The 20,175-nt window shown below is 43.2% G+C and overlaps 1 protein-coding gene across 6 annotated transcripts in view; it reads left to right on the top strand.

Moving 5' to 3' along the window:
- The first annotated feature begins 291 nt into the window (after nt 1–291).
- smarca4a (SWI/SNF related, matrix associated, actin dependent regulator of chromatin, subfamily a, member 4a) overlaps nt 292–20,175 on the top strand; it is a 105,218-nt gene continuing 85,334 nt past the window's right edge. For 5 of the 6 annotated variants that reach the window (XM_060855256.1, XM_060855255.1, XM_060855254.1 and 2 more), the window contains exon 1: nt 292–371. The gene's annotated coding sequence lies outside the window, so the exon portion shown is untranslated. The remainder of the gene's footprint in view (nt 372–20,175) is intronic. The other variant, XM_060855257.1, reaches the window with a different exon arrangement.

Raw genomic sequence — 20,175 nt, 5'->3', positions numbered from 1 at the left:
CATTCCCCCCACCCTCCGATCGCTCCCCTCATTCCCCACTCCCCGATCGCTCCCCTCATTCTCCCCCCACGCCCCGATCTCTCCCCTCATTCCCCCTTCCCACCCCCGATTGCTCCCTCACTCCATGATTGATCCTCTCATTCCTTCCAACCCCGATCGCTCCCCTCAATCCCCTTCCCCACTCCCTGATTGCCCCCCTCATTTCCTCCCATTGCCCCCTCGTCTGTCTCTCTCTCTCCCTCCCTCCCCCCACACCCGCAGTCCGGCCTCTGCGCATGCTCGCTGGCTGCCAGCCCGGCTCGCGGGCTCGCGGTCTTACCGGCCGTTTCTCTTTGTTCCATTAAACAGCGCGAGCGGCGCCTCCAGTCCAGGTAAAAGCCTCCCGGCTTCTCATCTCCTCGGGACTGGGCCGGGTAACTGGGACTGGGCAGCGCGAGGGACGGGCGGGCGAACGAACGAGGTCCGCTACCGGTTTGCTGTTGAATGAGGGGCGGCGCGGCTCGTTGCCCCGGCGCCGCTTTTATTGTTTAAAAGGCGAGAGCGAGCTGCAGGCCCCGCCGCCCGATATGGTGGCGCATTCGGACTAAAATTAATTAGTTTATATTGCGATTAATTCAAAATATATTGTTTAGCCAGATCTGAACAGGGGAGGGAACTGCGTGGCTTTATTGCGCTGATCGGATCAGCTGTATTATTCTGTACATGTGTGTGTTTCTCACATTAGGGCTTTCTGCGTGGGTAGCTGCTGAATGAACAAAGCATCAATCTCTGCTTTCTGCAAATACGTTATTTTTGCTAATTCAAAAGAAAAAAAACTTTATATTGTTGCATAGGCGATGCTTTTAAATATCTTTTATAGTGTGTTAGAATGTAATTCATGGTATATTTTAAGTTGCAATGATGCCCTATCAATATGACCCCGTTTGAATGTTTTACCTTCCCCTTTTGTTGTCCCAATAAATCGAAAAATATAGTCGTTTACAAGTTTTTGTTATGATTGTGGAGGTATCTGTTCTGAATTGACGCTGCACCCCACTAAATATTGTTGTTTATAGATTTTTTTCCATTTATTTTAAGTCTTTTTGCATATGTGAGCATAGATATCAGGGTCTGTATTGTTTATAATGTAGTTTGTGATGACCTGGTTTATTATTCAAAATACAATGTGGATGTTGAGATAATTTTAAAGACTGTGGCCGCTGAATGTTTTTTTTATTTCACATTTTCCCATGACCCTGGTAGAATGAATTCAAGTAAGCAAATAAGTATTTGGAGTTGTTTAAAGATGAAAGTATAATAGTTTGAACAGTTCAGTGTTGCCTCCTGCCTGGAACGTTCTATTCCAAACTAAGCCCTCTTCCCACATACTTCTATTAACCAACTGTGTGTGATCCTTGCATCCCCACTCTTCCCCAATCGCAGAAAGAGAGAATTAAAAGCAGCTCTATTATAAACTAACTTTGCCTCCTGTTGGGTGCAAAGGATGGCATTGATGGATGCAGCAGTTCACAGTTCATTTCATGCAGCTTTTCTGCGGAGGCTATGAAAAACTTAAAGTTCTTTCTTTTAAAATTTCATTTTCCTGTCAAAGATTTTGTGGGGTTCAGGGAACTGCAGACATTTCTGCCCCTGGCAATGTTGGCAAACTATTTGACTGGATCTTTTTCAAAGGAGGACTGCAGATGCTGGAGAGTTAGAGTCGAAAAGTATGGCATCTGAAAAGCACAGCAGGTCAGGCAGCATCTGAGGAGCAGGAGAGTCGACATTTTGGGCAAAAGGCCTTCATCAGGAATGTGAAAAGTTCATCAGGTATCAGGTTCTATTGCAAAGCCTGCTACAACCTTCACCAGTTGAGAATTAATAATACTGGACTAATCAGCAAATGAGGCATAATCTGTAGAGAGAGAGAAAGACAAACCTCCGCCCCCGGCACCTTCCCCTGCAACCGCAGGAAATGTAAAACTTGCGCCCACACCTCCACACTCACTTCCCTCCAAGGCCCCAAGGGATCCTTCCATATCCGCCACAAGTTCACCTGTACCTCCACACACATCATCTATTGCATCCGCTGCACCCGATGTGGCCTCCTCTATATTGGTGAGACAGGCCGCTTACTTGCGGAACGCTTCAGAGAACACCTCCGGGCCGCCCGAACCAACCAACCCAATCACCCCGTGGCTCAACACTTTAACTCTCCCTCCCACTCCACCGAGGACATGCAGGTCCTTGGACTCCTCCACCGGCAGAACACAACTACACGACGGCTGGAGGAGGAGCGCCTCATCTTCCGCCTGGGAACCCTCCAACCACAAGGTATGAATTTGGATTTCTCCAGTTTCCTCATTTCCCCTCCCCCCACCTTGTCTCAGTCGGTTCCCTCAACTCAGCACCGCCCTCCTAACCTGCAATCTTCTTCCTGACCTCTCCGCCCCCACCCCACTCCGGCCTATCACCCTCACCTTGACCTCCTTCCACCTATCCCACCTCCATCGCCCCTCCCCCTAGTCCCTCCTCCCTACCTTTTATCTTAGCCTGCTTGGCTCTCTCTCTCTCATTCCTGATGAAGGGCTTATGCTCGAAACGTCGAATTCTCTATTCCTGAGATGCTGCCTGGCCTGCTGTGCTTTGACCAGCAACACATTTGCAGATGTGTTACCAATTAACTTAACAGGAAGTTGAAGTTTTCAATAGTTTCTAAAAGTCAGAGAAGACTGATGGGAATGAATGAAAAGGGAAGGTGATAGTGATTATAAATGGGAATCATGATTGACTGCCTATCTATTGGTCTGACAAGATAGAAGTAATGATCTTTATTTTGTGTTACATATGTGTAACACTAGTCTACAATTGGATCCCTCTAGATACAGATCTTTAAAACTGTGAATTTTACATAGGAAGGACAGCCCCTGCAGTGATACAGTGTCCTTGAATTGCTATTGTGGTGAATTGGTAAGAGGCACAAGCTTAAATCCTGAAAGCAGCATTTTTAAAAAGCACTGGTGGCTGATCTCAGTCAGTTCTGACCAAAAGGTGTAGGCAATGTTTCCAAAACATGATCAGTTCTGCAACTAATAAAATGAAAGTCGGAAGGACTTGTCTCCAATCTATATCATTCTTTAAGCAGAAAGCAGAGATAGGGCAGCTCAGCTGCGTGATGGAGTTAGCACTTGCTTCACAGTCAAGAGGTCACACAGGGCAAGCTTCAGAGCTGCTTGCCACTCTTATCTCTCTACCCTGGAGGCTCCCTGCCTCCATTCTTGATGAAGGGCTTTTGCCTGAAATGTCGATTTTCCCGCTCCTCGGATGCTGCCTGACCTGCTGTGCTTTTCCAGCACCATTCTAGTTTAAACCCTGGTTTTCAGCATCTGCAGTCCTCACTTTTGCCTATTCAGATCTGCCAACCTCATTTGGTCTGAGCTTTATCTTGTCAGCTCGACCATTTAATTGGAGGGATGACTCAGTGAGAGATGGGAAGAAACTTTTATTTTAACTTACTTATGAGAGTACACTGTGGATCCGTTTTCTTCATAATGTTATTGCCCTCTTCCAACTGATCTGGTTCCTACTAGAGTATGTCCTTCAGCAGGAGTTGCCACGGTGAGCTCAGATGCAGCTTGTTTGGACTGTCCCTGCTTGTGACTTGTGTAAAGACGCACTGAGGTTTTCTCAGCCATTCCTCAGCCCTTGGGGATTAGCAGCTGTGTGGACTGCAATACGAGTCCACATTGTGCAGTTAAATCCTTATTGACTAAAATTATCAAGGCATTATTGGGAAGTTTGTTGAAGTCCGTGTTTCCTGGGCGGCTTTGCCTCTCTAACCCGTAAGATGAAATTATGATGCGTTCAGCCTTGCCCATAGCCCACATAACGAGCTATGGTGAAAACTGCATTAGACCACAGTACAAAAACAGAGATTGCGGAGAAACTCAGTAGGTCTGGCAGTATCTGCGGAGAGAAAGCAGAGTTAACATCAAGTCCCCCAGACAGCACCTTCCATACCCAGGCCACTTCCTTCTAGAAGGACATGGGAACACCACCACCTTCAAGTTCCCCTCCAGCCCACTCATCATCCTGATATGGAAGAAAAGCGCTGTTACTTCACTTGCTGAGTCAAAATCCTGGAATTCCCTCCCGAATAGCTTTGTGGGTCAACCCACAGCAGGTAGCCTGCAGCGGATCAGGAAGACAGCTCACTCCCACCTTCTCAAGGGCAACTAAGGACGGGAATAAAAGCCAGCCCTGCCAGCAGTCTCCACACCATAAATGAAAAAAAATCCAGTAACCCATCCTCAAAAACAAGTGATGTGTTTTCGTTCCACATGTTTCACCAACAATAACAGGCATTTGTATCGCACCTTAAATCTTCCAAGGTATCAGCCAACATTTGACACGTGTTGAACTCGGAGTTTGTAAGTCAAGAAAAATTGAGCACCTCTTCACTGCTATTTTCTCCCAACCCATGTCTTGTGTCACTCTCTTTCACCAACCCTTCTCACGTGTACTGTCCTCCAAACCGTAGCCTTTTCACCGTCTACCCTGCCGCGGTTCCTTTGTGTGAGCGAATCAATGTCTCCGAGCCCAAGTTAATTGAACCTGTTCATAGTGATGTGAGGATAATTAACCGCCCTACTATCGTGGGAACAATAAATGAGGTTTAAAGCCTAGATTTGGAATGACGGTTCCCTTATGTACAGTACCGCATCGGACTTTTCCGAAGCCGGTCAATTAAAGAAAGTCATCATTGTTTAGGAAAGATAATAATTTGAATGGACTAATAATTTGCATGGAGGCGGAGAGAATGGAAGGAGTGTGGACTCCGGCAGAAGCCATCGGCACGATCTTGATGTGCACACGAGGCACCGGATTTGTTTAACATCTGGTCTGGATGTTTTGCCACAGATCGCTGACATTGTGCTGTGCTATGTAAAGCATCGTCTGTATGGCAGTGTTGGACGGAGGCAGATAGAAAACAGGGTGCAATAGATCAATTAGTTTGACATCAGTCATCAAGGAAGTATTGCGATGTTATTACAGAATTCAAAAGCACTTAGAACAGCGTAGAATGATTAGTACCAGTTATTGAATCATAGAGGTGTACATCATAGAAGCCAATCCTTCCATACAAGTCGTCCATGACGACCAAATATCCTAAATTCTGCGCGCACTATCCTAAATTCATCCAATCCCATTTGCCATCATTTGGCCAATATCCATCCAAACCCTTCCAAGCCATATACCCATCCAGATGCCTCTTAAATGATGTAATTGTATCTGTGTCCACCACTTCTTCTGGCAGCTGTTCCACATACACCACCCTCTGCATGAAAACATTGCCCCTTAGATCCCTTTTAAATCTTTCCCCTCTCACCTTAAACCTATACCCTCTAGCTTTGGACTCCCCTCCAAAAGAGTCCAGGGAAATGATCCTGATTATTCAACGTATCCAAGTCCCTCGTGATTTTATAAACCTCTACAGGTCACCCCTCAGCCTCTGTTGCTCCAGCCTTTTCAGCCTCTCCCTGCAGCTCAAACTATCCAGCCCCAACAACATCCTTGTAAATCTTTTCTGAATCCTTTAAAGTTTCATAATATTAGTCAATGTGGGTTTATGAAAGGGCAGTCCTATTCAACAAATTTATTGGCATTTTTTAAGAATGTAACTAATATGGTCGGTGAACAGGAGCAAGTAGGTATAGTAAACTTAGATTTCAAAAAGGTATTGAATAAGTAGATGCACAGAAGACTTGAACCTCTGGAGCTGGATGCTTTATTTGCATGCATAGAGAATTGGTTAATAGATAGGCAGCAGAGAGTAGGCCAACTGTGACTAATGGAGTGCCACGAGGATTGGTACAGGGACAGCAGCTATTCACAGTCTATATTAATGACGTGGAAGAGCAAACAGAAAATAATGTATCTAGGTTTGTTAATGGTGTAAAGCTAGGTGAGAATGCAAGTTATAAGGAGACCACAAAGAGATTGCAAACAGATATAAACAAGTTTTGAATGGGCACCAAGGTGACAGATGGAATATAATGTGGAGAAGTGTAATATTATTCACTTTTTCTTAAAAATAGAATAGCAGAATGTTTTAAAAGGTGTGAAACTTGGAAATTTAGATGCTCACAGAGACTTGGGTGTACTCATGCAAGGAACACAGAGGTAATTGTATGTGAGTTTGGTGAGGCGATGCATTACATTGTAAAGATATCCTTGTATTGGAAGCAATAAAGTGAACATACTCTAGATTGATCCCTGTGATAAGATGCTTGCCCTGTGATGAGAGGCTGAGTAAATTGGGTCTATATGTTTGAGTTGAGAAGAATTTAAATCATCTATACTTCATTATAAGATCAGTGGATACATTGGAGCTGTTGACTTCATTGCACCCAAACATGGATAGCAAAGCTGAACTCAAGGTGAGGTGGGACTGACTGTCCTTAATATCAAGACAGAATTTAACTAAATCGTGGTATCAAAAGATCTGCAAATTGAAGTTAATGGGAATGAATTGAGATTCCTGATGAAGGACTTTTGCCCGAAACATCAATTCTCCTGCTCCTTGGATGCTGCCTGACCTGAATTCCACAGGATATTGTTCTGGGCCCAACCACCTTCGTCGGGTCAGAAGCAGGGATATTTGCTGATGACTGCACAATGTTCAATATGAATCGCAATTTCCTCAACTGTTTATATCCATATTTAGTAAGTCCTGGACAACATTCAGGTTTGGGCTGATAAGTGACAAGTGCTAGACATGGATTCTTCTGTTGGAGATTATGAAACCATCTTCCCATGACATTTGGTGGCAATATCACTGAATCCCAACCACCTACATTTTGGGATTTATTGTTGATCAGAACCTGAACTGGAAAAGCCATACTATTGCTACAAGTGACAAGCAAATAAAACAAAAGGGCAGGCAAATGTCAGAGGCAGAGAGAAAATTCAAGGAAAGGAAATCCTGAGGCACAGATCAACTTATACATTCAACCACACACCCTGTTGGAACTCTGCCAAACACCCAGATGATGACAGTGGTCTTCTTCACCTCCAGGGATGAACAAATGGGTCATTCTAAATTGAAAACTAACGTATAAATTATTTCTGCTTGTTGAGGACTTTAAAACTGGGGGAAATAGCCTAATAATCAATGCTGGATCTTCCAGGAATGAAGTAATGAGACAGTCACAAACACACAGGCTGATAGGTTAGAATTTTTTTCCATAAATATCAACTAATGCTAGACCTGTTGTTCATTTTAAACCTAAGATTGATAGATTTTTGGATAGCCAGAACACTATGGGACAAAGGTGGGTAGGTTAAAGTTCAGTCACCAAAAATTTTGATGTCACTGAATGACTGTATCAATGTGGGGGCTACATGTCTTCTCATGTTCCTATGACACAATCTCGCCCACAGTCAAGATGTGGCTCAACATCCTTTTGAATACTGTCAAAGAGTCACCACACACTGCAGCAGCAGTCAATAATGTATTTCAGAGGCTCACCACTGGAAGTGTAGTGGACAGCAAAGAGGGTTACCTCAGATTACAACAGGATCTGGACCAGATGGGCCAATGGGCTGAGATGTGGCAGATGGAGTTTAATCCAGATAAATGAGAGGTGCTGCATTTTGGGAAAGCAAATCTTAGCAGGACTTATACACTTAATGATAAGGTCCTAGGGAGTGTTGCTGAACAAAGAGACCTTGGAGTGCAGGTTCATAGCTCCTTGAAAGTAGAGTCACAGGTAGATAGGATAGTGAAGAAGGCGTTTGGTATGCTTTCCTTTATTGGTCAGAATATTGAGTACAGGAGTTGGGAGGTCATGTTGCGGCTGTACAGGACATTGGTTAGGCCACTGTTGGAATATTGCATGCAATTCTGGTCTCCTTCCTATCAGAAAGATGTTGTGAAACTTGCAAGGGTTCAGAAAAGATTTACAAGGATGTTGCCAGGGTTGGAGGATTTGAGCTACAGGGAGAGGCTGAACAGGCTGGGGCTGTTTTCCCTGGAGCATCGGAGGTTGAGAGGTGACCTTATAGAGGTTTACAAAATTATGAGGGGCATGGATGGAATAAATAGGCAAAGTCTTTTTCCTGGGGTCCGGGAGTCCAGAACTAGAGGGCATAGGTTTAGGGAAAAGATATAAAAGAGACCTAAGGGACAACTTTTTCACGCAAAGGGTGGTATGTGTATGGAATGAGCTGCCAGAGGATGTGGTGGAGGTTGGGACAATTGCAACATTTAAAAGGCATTTGGAGGGTATATGAATAGGAAGGGTTTGGAGGGATATGGGCCGGGTGCTGACAGATAGGACTAGATTTGGTTGGGAATCTGTTCGGCATGGACATCTCTATGACTCTGACTACCCTCTGGAAAGAACTACCTAACATCCAGTTCATTCCTATTCTGACATACTATAAACTGATTGTGCATGCATATGTTTTGTGATTCTGGTCTTCCAATCTTTGTATTGACATGGACCATTTCCTTCTCTCCTCCCCTAAAGCTGCCAGTTCATGTTGGAGCTCAGCTCCCCTATCATTGGTAGCACCAGTGGTATGGGGCCTTACGAATCTAAGGCAACTGGTTTGTTTTCATCAGCAGACATCACGGTGCAGACAAATCCATAGAGCCCTTCTCCGTTCAGCTACGATGACCTTGTTCAGGACATACTACACCTGGAATTTTCTGGGCAGTGAGATTTAACACCAAACCCTCACTCATTGGATGCATAGTTTCCCGATAGTTTCGGTATAGAGTTTCATTCCACTAAAGTTTGTTGCAGACCCTCCATTTCCATTTGAAGAGTGAGTTCCTCTCACTTGGAACTTATGCTTCATTTTGGTCATTTTAGCTGTAGTGTAGGAGTCATAGTAACTATTTTTCACAGGTACTGCCGACTGGCCAACCTATGAATTTGGCAAGTTTTGTCTTGGAGTGTCTGCCATTCACATGCGACTAGTATGGAAGGAACTGAACCTTGTCTGAAACGTGCTTGAAGGGATAGAAACTGAGCAAACTACCATCTTAGTTAACAGTGGGATGTTGGCTAAGTCTGTTGTGCTGTAACCTCTTTTACCTCTGAGCTGGACATTAACTGTCTGGCACTCTGTATAAAAATAAGGAGGTTTTGGTTTTGCTCAGAGACTAGTTAAGAGGTAACCACATTGTCTGAGTCTAGAGTCACACTGTGACTTTAGCTGTGTAAAAATCCATTGCATTATCCCAGGTGGCATGTGTTGGCTAAATTCAGGTTGCCTTTTTATAGGAAGGATGTGGAAGCTTTAGAGAGGGTGCAGAGGAGATTTACTCGGATACTGCTTGGACTGGAGGGCATGTCTTATGAAGAAAGTTTGAGACAGCTAAAGCTTTTCTCATTGGAGTGAAGAAGGATGAGAGGTGACTTGTTAGAGGAGTACTAGATAGAGTGGATAGCCAGAGATTTTTTTTCCCAGGGTGGAAATGGCTATCACGATGGTTAATTTTAAGGTGATTGGAGGAAGGTTTAGGGGAGATGTCAGAGGTCAGTTCTTTACATAGAGAGTGGTGGGTGCACGGAATGCACTGCCAGCAGTGGTAGTAGAGTCAGATACATTAGTGACATTTAAGCAACTCTTAGGCATATGGATGATAATAAAATGAAGGGTATGTAGGTTAGTTTGATCTTAGAGTAGGATAAAAAGTTGGCACAGCATCAAGGGCCAAAGGCTGTGTACTGTACTGTACTATTTTATGTTAAATGCTTCCTAAACTGTAGGGATGATAGTCCAACCTGACAACATCCCTCCTTTTCCACGTCAGGAGATGTTTGCTATTACGTTACAAGTACATCTTCGGCAGGGAAGGATTGGGGTAATTTCTATGCAGTATGGAGGGCCTCAGTCTCCTATAGCTTCACCAGAAAGTTGACAAAACTCTGAGTAAGTGGCATAAATAGACCATAAGACCTTAATAATGATTCCCTGAGCCTGCTCCACTATTCAATAGGATCATGGCTGATCTGACATTCCTCACATCCTTTTCTGCCTTTTTCCCATAACTCTTGATTCCAAGTCTGATCAAGAATCTATCTCAGCTTTAGATATACACAAGGACTCTACCTCTACAGTTGTATGTGCCAAAGAGTTCAAAGACTCTCAACCCTTGAAAAGAGATTCCTCCTTATGTCAGTCTTAAATTGGTGTTCCTTTATTCTGAGACTATGCTGTCTGGTCATAGAATCTCCCATGGAGGGAAACATCCTCTCAGTAGACACTCTGTCAAGTTCTTTAAGAATCCTATGTTTCAAAAGAGATCACTTCCAAACTCCCGTGAGTAGAGTTTCAACCTGTTTATCCTTTTTTAAAAGTCAATTCCTCTATACCTGAGATCATCCTAGTGAACTACCTCCAACAAAATTATACCTTTCCTTTGAATAAGGGGACCAAAACTGCTCACAGTATTCTGAATGTGGTCTCATCAGCACGTTGCACAGTTGCAATAAGACTTCCCTACTCTTATACTTCAAACCTCTTGAAATAAGGACCAACATTCAATTTTTAAAAAGTTTAACCTTCTTTTCTGATCAACCTCTTTCAGATGTTATTACATATCTCTGGAGCAGGTGGGACTTGAATACAGGTCTTCCGGCTCGGAGGTAGGGACACTAATACTGCACCACAAGAGAGCCCAGCCAACATTCAATTAGCCTTCCTGATTATCTGCTGCATCCATGAGCTAGCTTTCTGTTTTTGTGCACAAATACAACCAAGTCCCATTCTGTTGCATGTTTCTGCAGTTTTTTGCCTTTAAATGAATATTCTGTTCTTTTGTTCTCTCTTAGAAAATGAACAATTTTGCATTTTCCCACATTATACTGTATTTGCCAACTTTTCGCACTCCCTGCCCTTATATAACCTATCCTTCTCTCTGTAAGTTATATCCCTCTCAGAACCTCCCGTTCCACCTATTTTTGTGTTGTCTGCAAATTTAGAACAAAGAACAAAGAAAATTTACAGCCCAGGAACAGGCCTTTCGGCCCTCCAAGCCTGAGCCGATCTAAATCTACAGTCTAAACCTGTTGCCCAATTCCTAAGCATCTGTATCCCTCTGCTACCCACCTACTCATGCATCTGTCCAGTCACATCTTAAATGAATCTACCGTGCCTGCCTCTACCATCTCTGCTGGCAACTCATTCCAGACGCCCACCATCTTCTGTGTGAAGTACTTGCCGCGTGAATCCCCCTTAAACTTTCCACCTCTCACATTGAAAGTGTGACCTCTCATTATTGAATTCTTCACCCTGGGAAAAAGCTTGTCTTTTTCCACCCTGTCTATACCCTTCATGATTTTGAAAACCTCAATTAGGTCCCCCCTTAATCTCCTGTTTTCTATGAAAACAAACCTAACCTACTCAACCTCTCTTCATAACTGGCACCTTCCATACCAGGCAACATTCTCGTAAACCTTCTCTGCACCCTTTCCAAAGCGTCCACATCCTTTTGGTAATGTGGCGACCAGAACTGTACACAGTATTCTAAATGTGGCCGAACCAATGTCTTGTACAATTTTAACATGACTTGCCAACTCTTATATTCAATACCCGTCCGATGAAGGCAAACATTCTATATGCTTTCTTGACCACTCTATCCACCTGTGCAACAATCTTCAGGGTACAATGGACCTGCACTTCCAGAGCTTTCTGCCCATCAACTTTTCCCAAGGCTCTTCTGTTCCGTTACTTAGCTAAAGTACATTCACACCCTTCTCTAAGTCATTAATATATAATGTAAACAGTTGCAGTCGCAGCACTGAACCCTACAGAACCACATTGGTCATGGGTCACCAACCTGAAAAAGAACCCCTTATCCCCACTCACTGTTTCCTGCCCATAAGCCAATTCTCTATCCATGCCAGTATTCTAACTCCAACATCATGGCATCTTACCTTATGACTTAACCTTTAGTGAGGTACCTTCTTGAATGCCTTCTGGAAGTCCAAACATGACAAATCTACTGGTTCCCATTTATCCACTCTGTCAGAAGTCACATGACACAAGGCTGTAGTGTTTATTTGAAATCACGAGCTTTTGGACCCTGCTGCTTCATCAGGTGAACTTTATTGGAGGGATATGGGCTGGGCTCTGGCAGGTGGGACTAGATTGGGTTGGGATATCTGGTCGGCATGGACGGGTTGGATCGAAGGGTCTGTTTCCATGCTGTACATCTCTATGACTCTATGATTGAGACTTTCTTGAAAAACTCTAGTCAGACACCATTCTCTTTCGTGAAGCCATTGTGACTGTGCTTGATTAGATTATGATTCTTTCAAATTAATTTGCTATTATTTCTTTAATAATTGATTTCAAAATAGCTGTTACACAGTTTCTCCATTCGTCTTCCACCACCATTAAAAATCTACTCCTGTATGTTTTATAAGTATCAGACTCAAATTACAGAGTAGGCTACATCATGCACAAGTCAGTGAGTATAAATTTTCAATTGTGGTAACATTACATCTTGTCAGCCTGTGATGCCATTGACTCTGGCTTCCATTAATTAGTTTCCATTCACTGGCAGCTCTCCTAGATCATCCAAATAAATGTTCTTTTTTCACATGGGAAGAAAGGCTTGTGGTAATAGTATGTCTTCTAGAAATGTCCAGACAGTACAGGTTCATTGCGTCTCTTGAGAAATGCAAAGACTGTTGTGTGGACAATTGCGTTAACAAGTTTTTGGTAGTGTTTTCTTCAAAGGAATGTTTTGGGAGGATGACTGTTTTGGAATGTTGCCTTGCAATCATTGCTATTCTCCTGACCAAACAAGTTTAGTGACTCATCTCAAGGTCAGTATACCTGTTGCAATTTTAAACTCTTTTGATGCTCCACTGAGTTGCAGCTTAAACAACCTGTTCAATGCTTGTAGTTGATGTTAATTAATAATCTCTATTATATAACAGGATCAACCAAAATCCTAGGGCTGAAAATGACCCCTTAACAGTTTCTGAATCTTATCTAATCTCATGCTGGGCTCTAACCCTATAATTACTCAATAGAATGGCGTATTGGTTGTTACTAGTCTATTAATGTGGGCACATGATGTGCAGGCATGAGGTCAAATCCCAACTGAATAAAATCTGGTCCAAAAAGTTGACCAGAAGACTATTGAATTGTCATTAAAGTAATTCTGCTTCACAATATCCTGTCATGAAATAAACATGTCATTCTTGCATGCCTATAAATGTGATTCTGGACCCAGAGCAATGTGATTCACTCTTAACTGGCTTTTGGACTGGCCTAGAAGGCCATTCGAGAAGGCAACTCAGCATGACTATATTCTCAAGGACAATTAGTGATGGGCAATAAATGCTGACCTTTTCGACAGTGTTTACATTCCCATAAACAGATTAAACAAAACATTTTGCTACAGCCATTTATATAAACATAATACCAAAACATGATCATTCTCTACAGTTTTTGAACAATCAGTTTCCAGACTACCATGCTAGGTAGCTGGGCTCTGCTCTGATGCTTCTCTACTCCACTGGGAACTTTGTGAGGAAGACATGGTGCTAAAGTCATGCAAAAATAACTTTTAATGAGCAGGGTAAAAATAGGAATCAGCTGGAGGGTAGTGAGCAGCCTACTGATGTGAAATCTGGGGTTCATTTAATTAAAATTTCCATCTGAGCAGCCGCCAATTTGTGTTCAACAGGCAAATTCCTGTCTTGGAATCTCATTTATCCTTTTTCCTGATGGCAGCTAGTTACAAAGTCAGCGAATGAAACAATCTGGGTATTTTTAGTGCCTGTTGGGAAAGTGCAAAGCTCGGTCAACCCACACTGGCTAAACTACGCACAACCCACACTTCCTGTGACAGCTGGAGATGTTTTCTGTGGGATTGGATTGCTGAAACAATTAGTTCTTTTTAAAAAGGGGAGAAAACCAGTTAACTAATTCGCTGCCAGCAATGGCTTACACGACAGTGCAAGAGTACTTTTCCTTTTGCAGGAAAGAAAAAGCTTAATTATCTTTTGAGTCAATCTGCCGCGGTTGCTGTGACATTGTGCTCGTTTTGTAATTCAGAACCTGCAGCTGGGAATTATTGCTAAGAATCATCTGAGTGAAGGGAAAAGAAGGACGTAGGGGGGTTTTGTTTTTGCTGCTTTAGGAAAACGATTGAACTGAATGCCTTCATAGATTTACCATGGAGTGGGAAGAGCGAGCACTGAGCTAGTGGTGAGTGGGTTAGGGAAAGGAGGTTACTCAATCTACTCTTAGCCTCACTGTTAAGACACATGACATATCGAGAAGTGACACTTAGCTTGTGATTTTCTGGATGGGGTTTAAACCAGAGTAAATAAAAATTAGCTAATTGAAAGCAAAACATTTTTTTAAAGCCTTCCCTTGAGTGCTCCGTTTTGATTTTTTGGGGCCACTTTTTTGATTTGCAGGGACTATTACCTCCATTATTCAGTGATGTAGTCACATAGTAACATTACCTTCTGTATTTGTTTGACACGTATGTTATGAGGACTCTGAAGCAGAATTAGCAGAATTGATCACTACCCTCAATAATTGTCAACCTACTAAATTTAACACCAGAACACATAGCATTGGCACAAGACAATAGACATAAATAGTGAAAGTTGTTTCAAAACAACTCACGCACAGAAAGTCATCATACACTTTCTACTGACTGGTGAAGTCTCGCCGAATGTTTTTCCATCATTTACTCACAAGATTGGAATGTTTTAAATAGTCAGTTACTGCCCTTTTACTGCATCTCAGATCTTGATTTTAGATTTGAATTGTAACAGTTGACAGTCTTCTTTACATAGCATGTACTACAATCTTCCCCATAAACTAGCTCCTGAACATATGCAGCCTTAGATCAGCAATACCACATTCATTTATAAGAAATTAATTACCTCAATGTTTTCAAGTATTATTAGTTTCTAGTTAGCTGAGTCTACCTTTGCTGACAAGTTTGGAACTGTTCTGTTTGTGTGGCCTCCCTTTCTGTCTATCTCTCTCTCTCTCTCAAAACTCAAGACCCCTCTTTTTCTCAGTCTCATCCCCTTCTACCTGTCACCACTTTTGTGTCCCCACCTCCCCACCATCACCAATCCAGCCTGGCCCTTGCTATATTTTTAGAGGTAACTTCTTCCTGATGAGATGTTAGACTGAAGCCCTCCAAACCCTTCCTATTCATGTACCCATCCAATGCCTTTAAAATGTTGCAATTGTATTAGCCTCCACCACTTCCTCTGGCAGCTCATTCCACCCTCTGCGTGGAAAAGTTGCCCGTGAGGTCTCTTTTATATCTTTCTCCTCTCACCTATGCCCTCTAATTCTGAACTCCACCACCTCAGGGAAGAGACTTTGTCTATTTATCCTATCCATGCCCATCATGATTTTATAAATCTCTATAAGGTTGCCCCTCAGCCTCCGACACTCCAGGGAAAACAGCCCCAACCTACTCAACCTTTCCCGATAGCTCAAATCCTCCAACCATGGCAACATCCTTGTAAATCTTTTCTGAACCCTTTCAAGTTTCACAACATCCTTCCGATAGGAAGGAGACCAGAATTGCATGCAATATTCCAAAATTGGCCTAACTAATGTCCTGTACAGCCACAACATGACCTCCCAACACCTGTACTCAATTCTTTGACCAATAAAGGAAAGCATACCAAATGCCTTCTTCAGTATCCTATCTACCTGCGATTCTACTTTCAAGGAGCTATGAGCCTGCATTCCAAGGTCTCTTTGTTCAGCAACATTCCCTAGGACCTTACCATTAAGTGTATAAGTCCTGCTAAGATTTGCTTTCCCAAAATACAGCACCTTGTATTTATCTAAATTAAACTCCATTTGCTACTTCTCAGCCATTGGCCCATTAAATCAAGATCCATGTGATTGCATTTTCAGGCTATTTAAGATTTAGGGGGCAGATTTGCCTGCCACCCCTGTATATTTTAAGTATTGCTTGAAAGCAATCAGAAGAAGCAGAGATAAAGCTTCCTCTGTCATTACCCTGAGCTCCAGAGTCCTCTTAATGCAGGCCATAGGTGGGCTATAAATGTAGACCCAGCCATTGATGTTCACATCCCATGAATGAATAAATAAAACCATTGATGAGGCTTCAGTGTAACCTCTCATCAGAAGGACGTCACCTCTAAAAACATAGCACTGCCTCTGTCCTGCACAAGAGTGGCAGCCTTGATTATACTACTCAATCCCAAAGTGTTTTTGTTCACTCATGGAACTCTTGGGTGTTGCTGCCTGGGATTTATTGCCCATCCCTAGTTGCCCTTGAGAAGGTGGTGTTGGGCTGCCACCTTAAACCACTGCAATCCATGTGTTCTAGGGACATCTGTAATGCCTATGAGAGGGAATTCCAGAATTTTCACCCAGCAATGCCGAAGGAACAGCAATCTCCAAGTCAGGATGGTGTGTGATTTGGAGGGTTTCTTGCAGGTGGTGGTAGTCCCATGTATCTGCAGCCCTTGTTCTTCTAGATGGAAGGTGCTGCCTAAGGATCTTCAGTGAATTTCTGCAGTGCACTTGTAGACTCTATACACTGCTGCTACTGAATGGTGCAGGAAGTGGATATTTGTGGGAGAAGACATTTTAAAAGTTTTGGCAGTATAAATCCAACTGGTTCACCAATGCCCTATAACGATAGGGACTTACTATCCAACCCAGTCTATCTTACCTATGTCTTCAGACATAGCAACCAGATTTCTGTAGCAACCAGATTGCTGATCAGCACTACTTTTTCCTCAGAAGACGACTTTGGAACAACTAAGAATATGCTATAAATGCAGACTTGTTCACATCCCACCTCCTGTAAAGACGCAATCCCTTACTCCCAATTCCTCTGCCTCTGCCGCATCTGCTCCCAGGAGGACCAATTCCACCCCAGAACATCCCAGATGGCCTCCTACTTCAAAGACCGCAATTTCCCCTCCCTCGTGGTCAACAATGCCCTCCAGCACATTTTCTCCACTTCCCACACCTCTACCCTTGAACCCCACCCCTCCAATCGCAACAAGGACAGAATCCCCCAGTTATCACCTTCCACCCAACCAACCTCTGGATATAATACATTATCCCCCGCCATTTCCACAACCTACAATCAGACCTCACCGCCAGAGATATATATTCCCTCCCCACCCCTATCTGCATTCCGCAGAGACCATTCCCTCTGCGACTCCCTCGTTAGGTCCATGCCCCCCACCAACCCAGCCTCCACTCCCAGCACTTTCCCTTGCTACTGCAAGATGTGCAAAACCTGCGCCCACACCCACCCCCCCACCCACCTCCATCCAAGGCCCCAAAGGATTCTTCCACATCCGGCAGAGATTTTCCTGCACCTCCAAACACCTCATCAGCAGTGTCCATTACTCTTGATGAGGTCTCCTCTAATTGGGGAGACAGGATGCCAACTTGTGGAACATTTCAGAGAACGTTTCCTGGACACACACACTAAGCAACCCCACCACCCTGTGACTGAATATGTCAACTCTCCCTACCAGTCCGCCAAGGATGTGCAAGTCCTGGGCTGCCTCCACCGCCACCTGCTAGCCACCTGATGCCTGGAGGAAGAACACCACATCTTCTGTCTTGGGACCCTCCAACCACACGGCATAATTGTCGATTTCACCAGTTTCCTGATCTCTTTCCCCCGCCCTTATCTCAGATCCAACACTCCAACTTGGCACCACCCTTTTAAACTGTCCTACCTGTCTATCGTCCTTCCCACCTATCCAGTCCATCCTCTGCTCTGACCTATTATCATTAACTCCCATGTCCATCTACCTATCACATTCCCAGCTATCTTCCCCCTACCCTTACCCCTCCTCCATTTATCTCTCAGCCCCTTTGCACCATACACACATTCCGCCCCCCCCCCCCCCCCCCCCCCACAACCCCATTAATAATGAAGAACTTGTGCTTGAAATGTTGACTCTCCTGCTCATCGGATGTTGCCTGACTGGCTGGGCTTTTCCAGCACCACACCTTTTGACTATATATAGGTGTGGGTGAGAGCTCAGGCCTCCATGACTAGTTTAAAACACTGTGGTTCCTTACATTTATATAACACGTCATCACAACATCTCAACATTTTAATTTACAACAAATTATGAAATAGTGTGCAGAATCTGTATTTATCTGATAGCCATTTGTGTGCAGCCAGATTCTACAAACTGACACAAGGTAGCATTGCTTCCAATTTGTTAAGTATTTGCCCCATGAATTACCACTTATGTGCATTTAAGTGATATTGGTTGAGTGAGGAGTATTGGCCAGAGCTTATTTGACTCTCTATTTAAAATTCTAGTGGAGCCAAAGGACAGACGGGAACTCAAGTATGACATCCAATCAGAAGAGCAGCTCTGATAATACTCCCTCTATCCACCAGTGCAGATCATGTCCTTTGTGCAAATTGAACCCATAAGCTTTGGACTGGAAGAGAATCATGCTGTAAACTGAAATGTGGTGCTCTCTCCATTGAGAAATAAGACAATGCAGCAATGGCATGGTCTGTGTGCAAGCATATGGATTCATAAAATATGCATGTCAATATGAATCTATCAAAAAAAAGTGCCAACTAGATCTTAAACCTTTTGTCCAGCCTCTAAAGCCTTTCAAAGAATCTTGCCTGCTCCCTTAAATGTTTTGGTTCCTTACTGTCCTACAATTTAATAAGTATATGCAGCAAGATTATTGCTGAAGGAAATCCCTCCCTGTTTCACCTAACCAATGTGTTCTGTTGGAGACAGCTATCTCACAAGACCCAACAGCAGACCCAACTCTGGGGAATCTCAATGACCTGCCTGATGTATAAATCTCTCTGAGTCAGCATTATCCTGATATGCCTGCTGTGTGAAGACTAGTGTTCTGATCATAAAGCTGCTGTCTTTCCTTCCTTGCTCTTTTCAGTTCTTATTCCAATCAAATCACTCAGTTGTCTCATGAATGTCCACTTGATGTGCATTTGAGTGATTATTTTTCAATTCTGCAGCTATTCCTCTCTCGAACAGATATTCCATTTGGATATTGTTGAAAGAGAGAGTCTGTCAGAGGAGAATTGATGTGATAGTCAGATCTTGGATATTAAAACTAAATCTTATATTAAAGAGTTTGTCAAGATTTGAAATAATTGTTGCAGGACACTCTCCTGTCAAGGGCACAGACAGGAGATTCTGTGGCAGTGACCATGAATTTTGGATAGTATGTAGTTTGCCTGGTGCCCGGGTTAAGAATGTCTCAAAAGGTTTGAAGCACATTATCAAAGGGGATAGTGAGAAGCCGGAAATTGTTGTACACATTGGTAGGAATGATATAGTTAAGGAAGGGGTTAAGGCATTGCAGAGTGAATATAAAAGGTTAGGTAGAAGATCAAAAAACAGAACATCAAAAGTAGTAATCTCTAGTTGACTTCCAGTGCCAAGTTCTAATGAGGGATTATAAAGCTGCTGTCTTTCTTTCCTTGCTCTTTTCAGTTTTTATTCCCATCAGAATCACTCAGTTGCCACATGACTGTCCACTTGATGTGAATTTGAGTGATGTTGGTTTTGGCTGAGTCTTGCGGCTATTCCTCTCTCAAACAGATATTCCATTATGTGTACTGTTGAAAGAGAGACTCTCTCAGAGGAAGTGATTGTCTAAGTTTCTTGGATCATTGGGATTGCTTCTGGGACAGAAAAGACATTCAGAAAAGATGGGGTTCACCTGAACTAGAAAGGGATCAATATCCTGGCAGGGAGATTTGCTTCTTCTATTTTGGGAGCCTGTAGACTTTTTTGGTGGGGGGGAATGGGGGCTTCCTAAGTAACAGTGAAAACGGAAAGGAAGATGAGGATGATTCTGAATCAGAAAAGAGCAAGTTAATTAGAAAAGACAGGTGAGCAAGTCAGAGAATGAAGTAACTCTGAAGAATTAAATTGCATTTATTTCAATATAAGAGGTCTTACAGGTAAGATGATGAACTCAGGACATATATGGGAACATGGCACGGGACATTGTAGCTATTACAAAAGCTTAGCTGAGGAAGGGATAGGACTGGTAGTTCAGTGTTCCGGGTTTTGGATGTTGTTAGAAAGGGAGATGAGAGGAGGTAGAGTGGCATTTTTGATTAAGGAAAACATTACTACTGTAACTAGAGAAGATATTTCTGAG

Source organism: Hemiscyllium ocellatum, chromosome 45, assembly GCF_020745735.1.
Source record: "Hemiscyllium ocellatum isolate sHemOce1 chromosome 45, sHemOce1.pat.X.cur, whole genome shotgun sequence".
NCBI classification, from domain to species: domain Eukaryota; kingdom Metazoa; phylum Chordata; class Chondrichthyes; order Orectolobiformes; family Hemiscylliidae; genus Hemiscyllium; species Hemiscyllium ocellatum.
The sequence above is the reverse complement of the archived record's forward strand: the minus strand, read 5'-3'. Positions and strand labels throughout refer to the sequence as shown.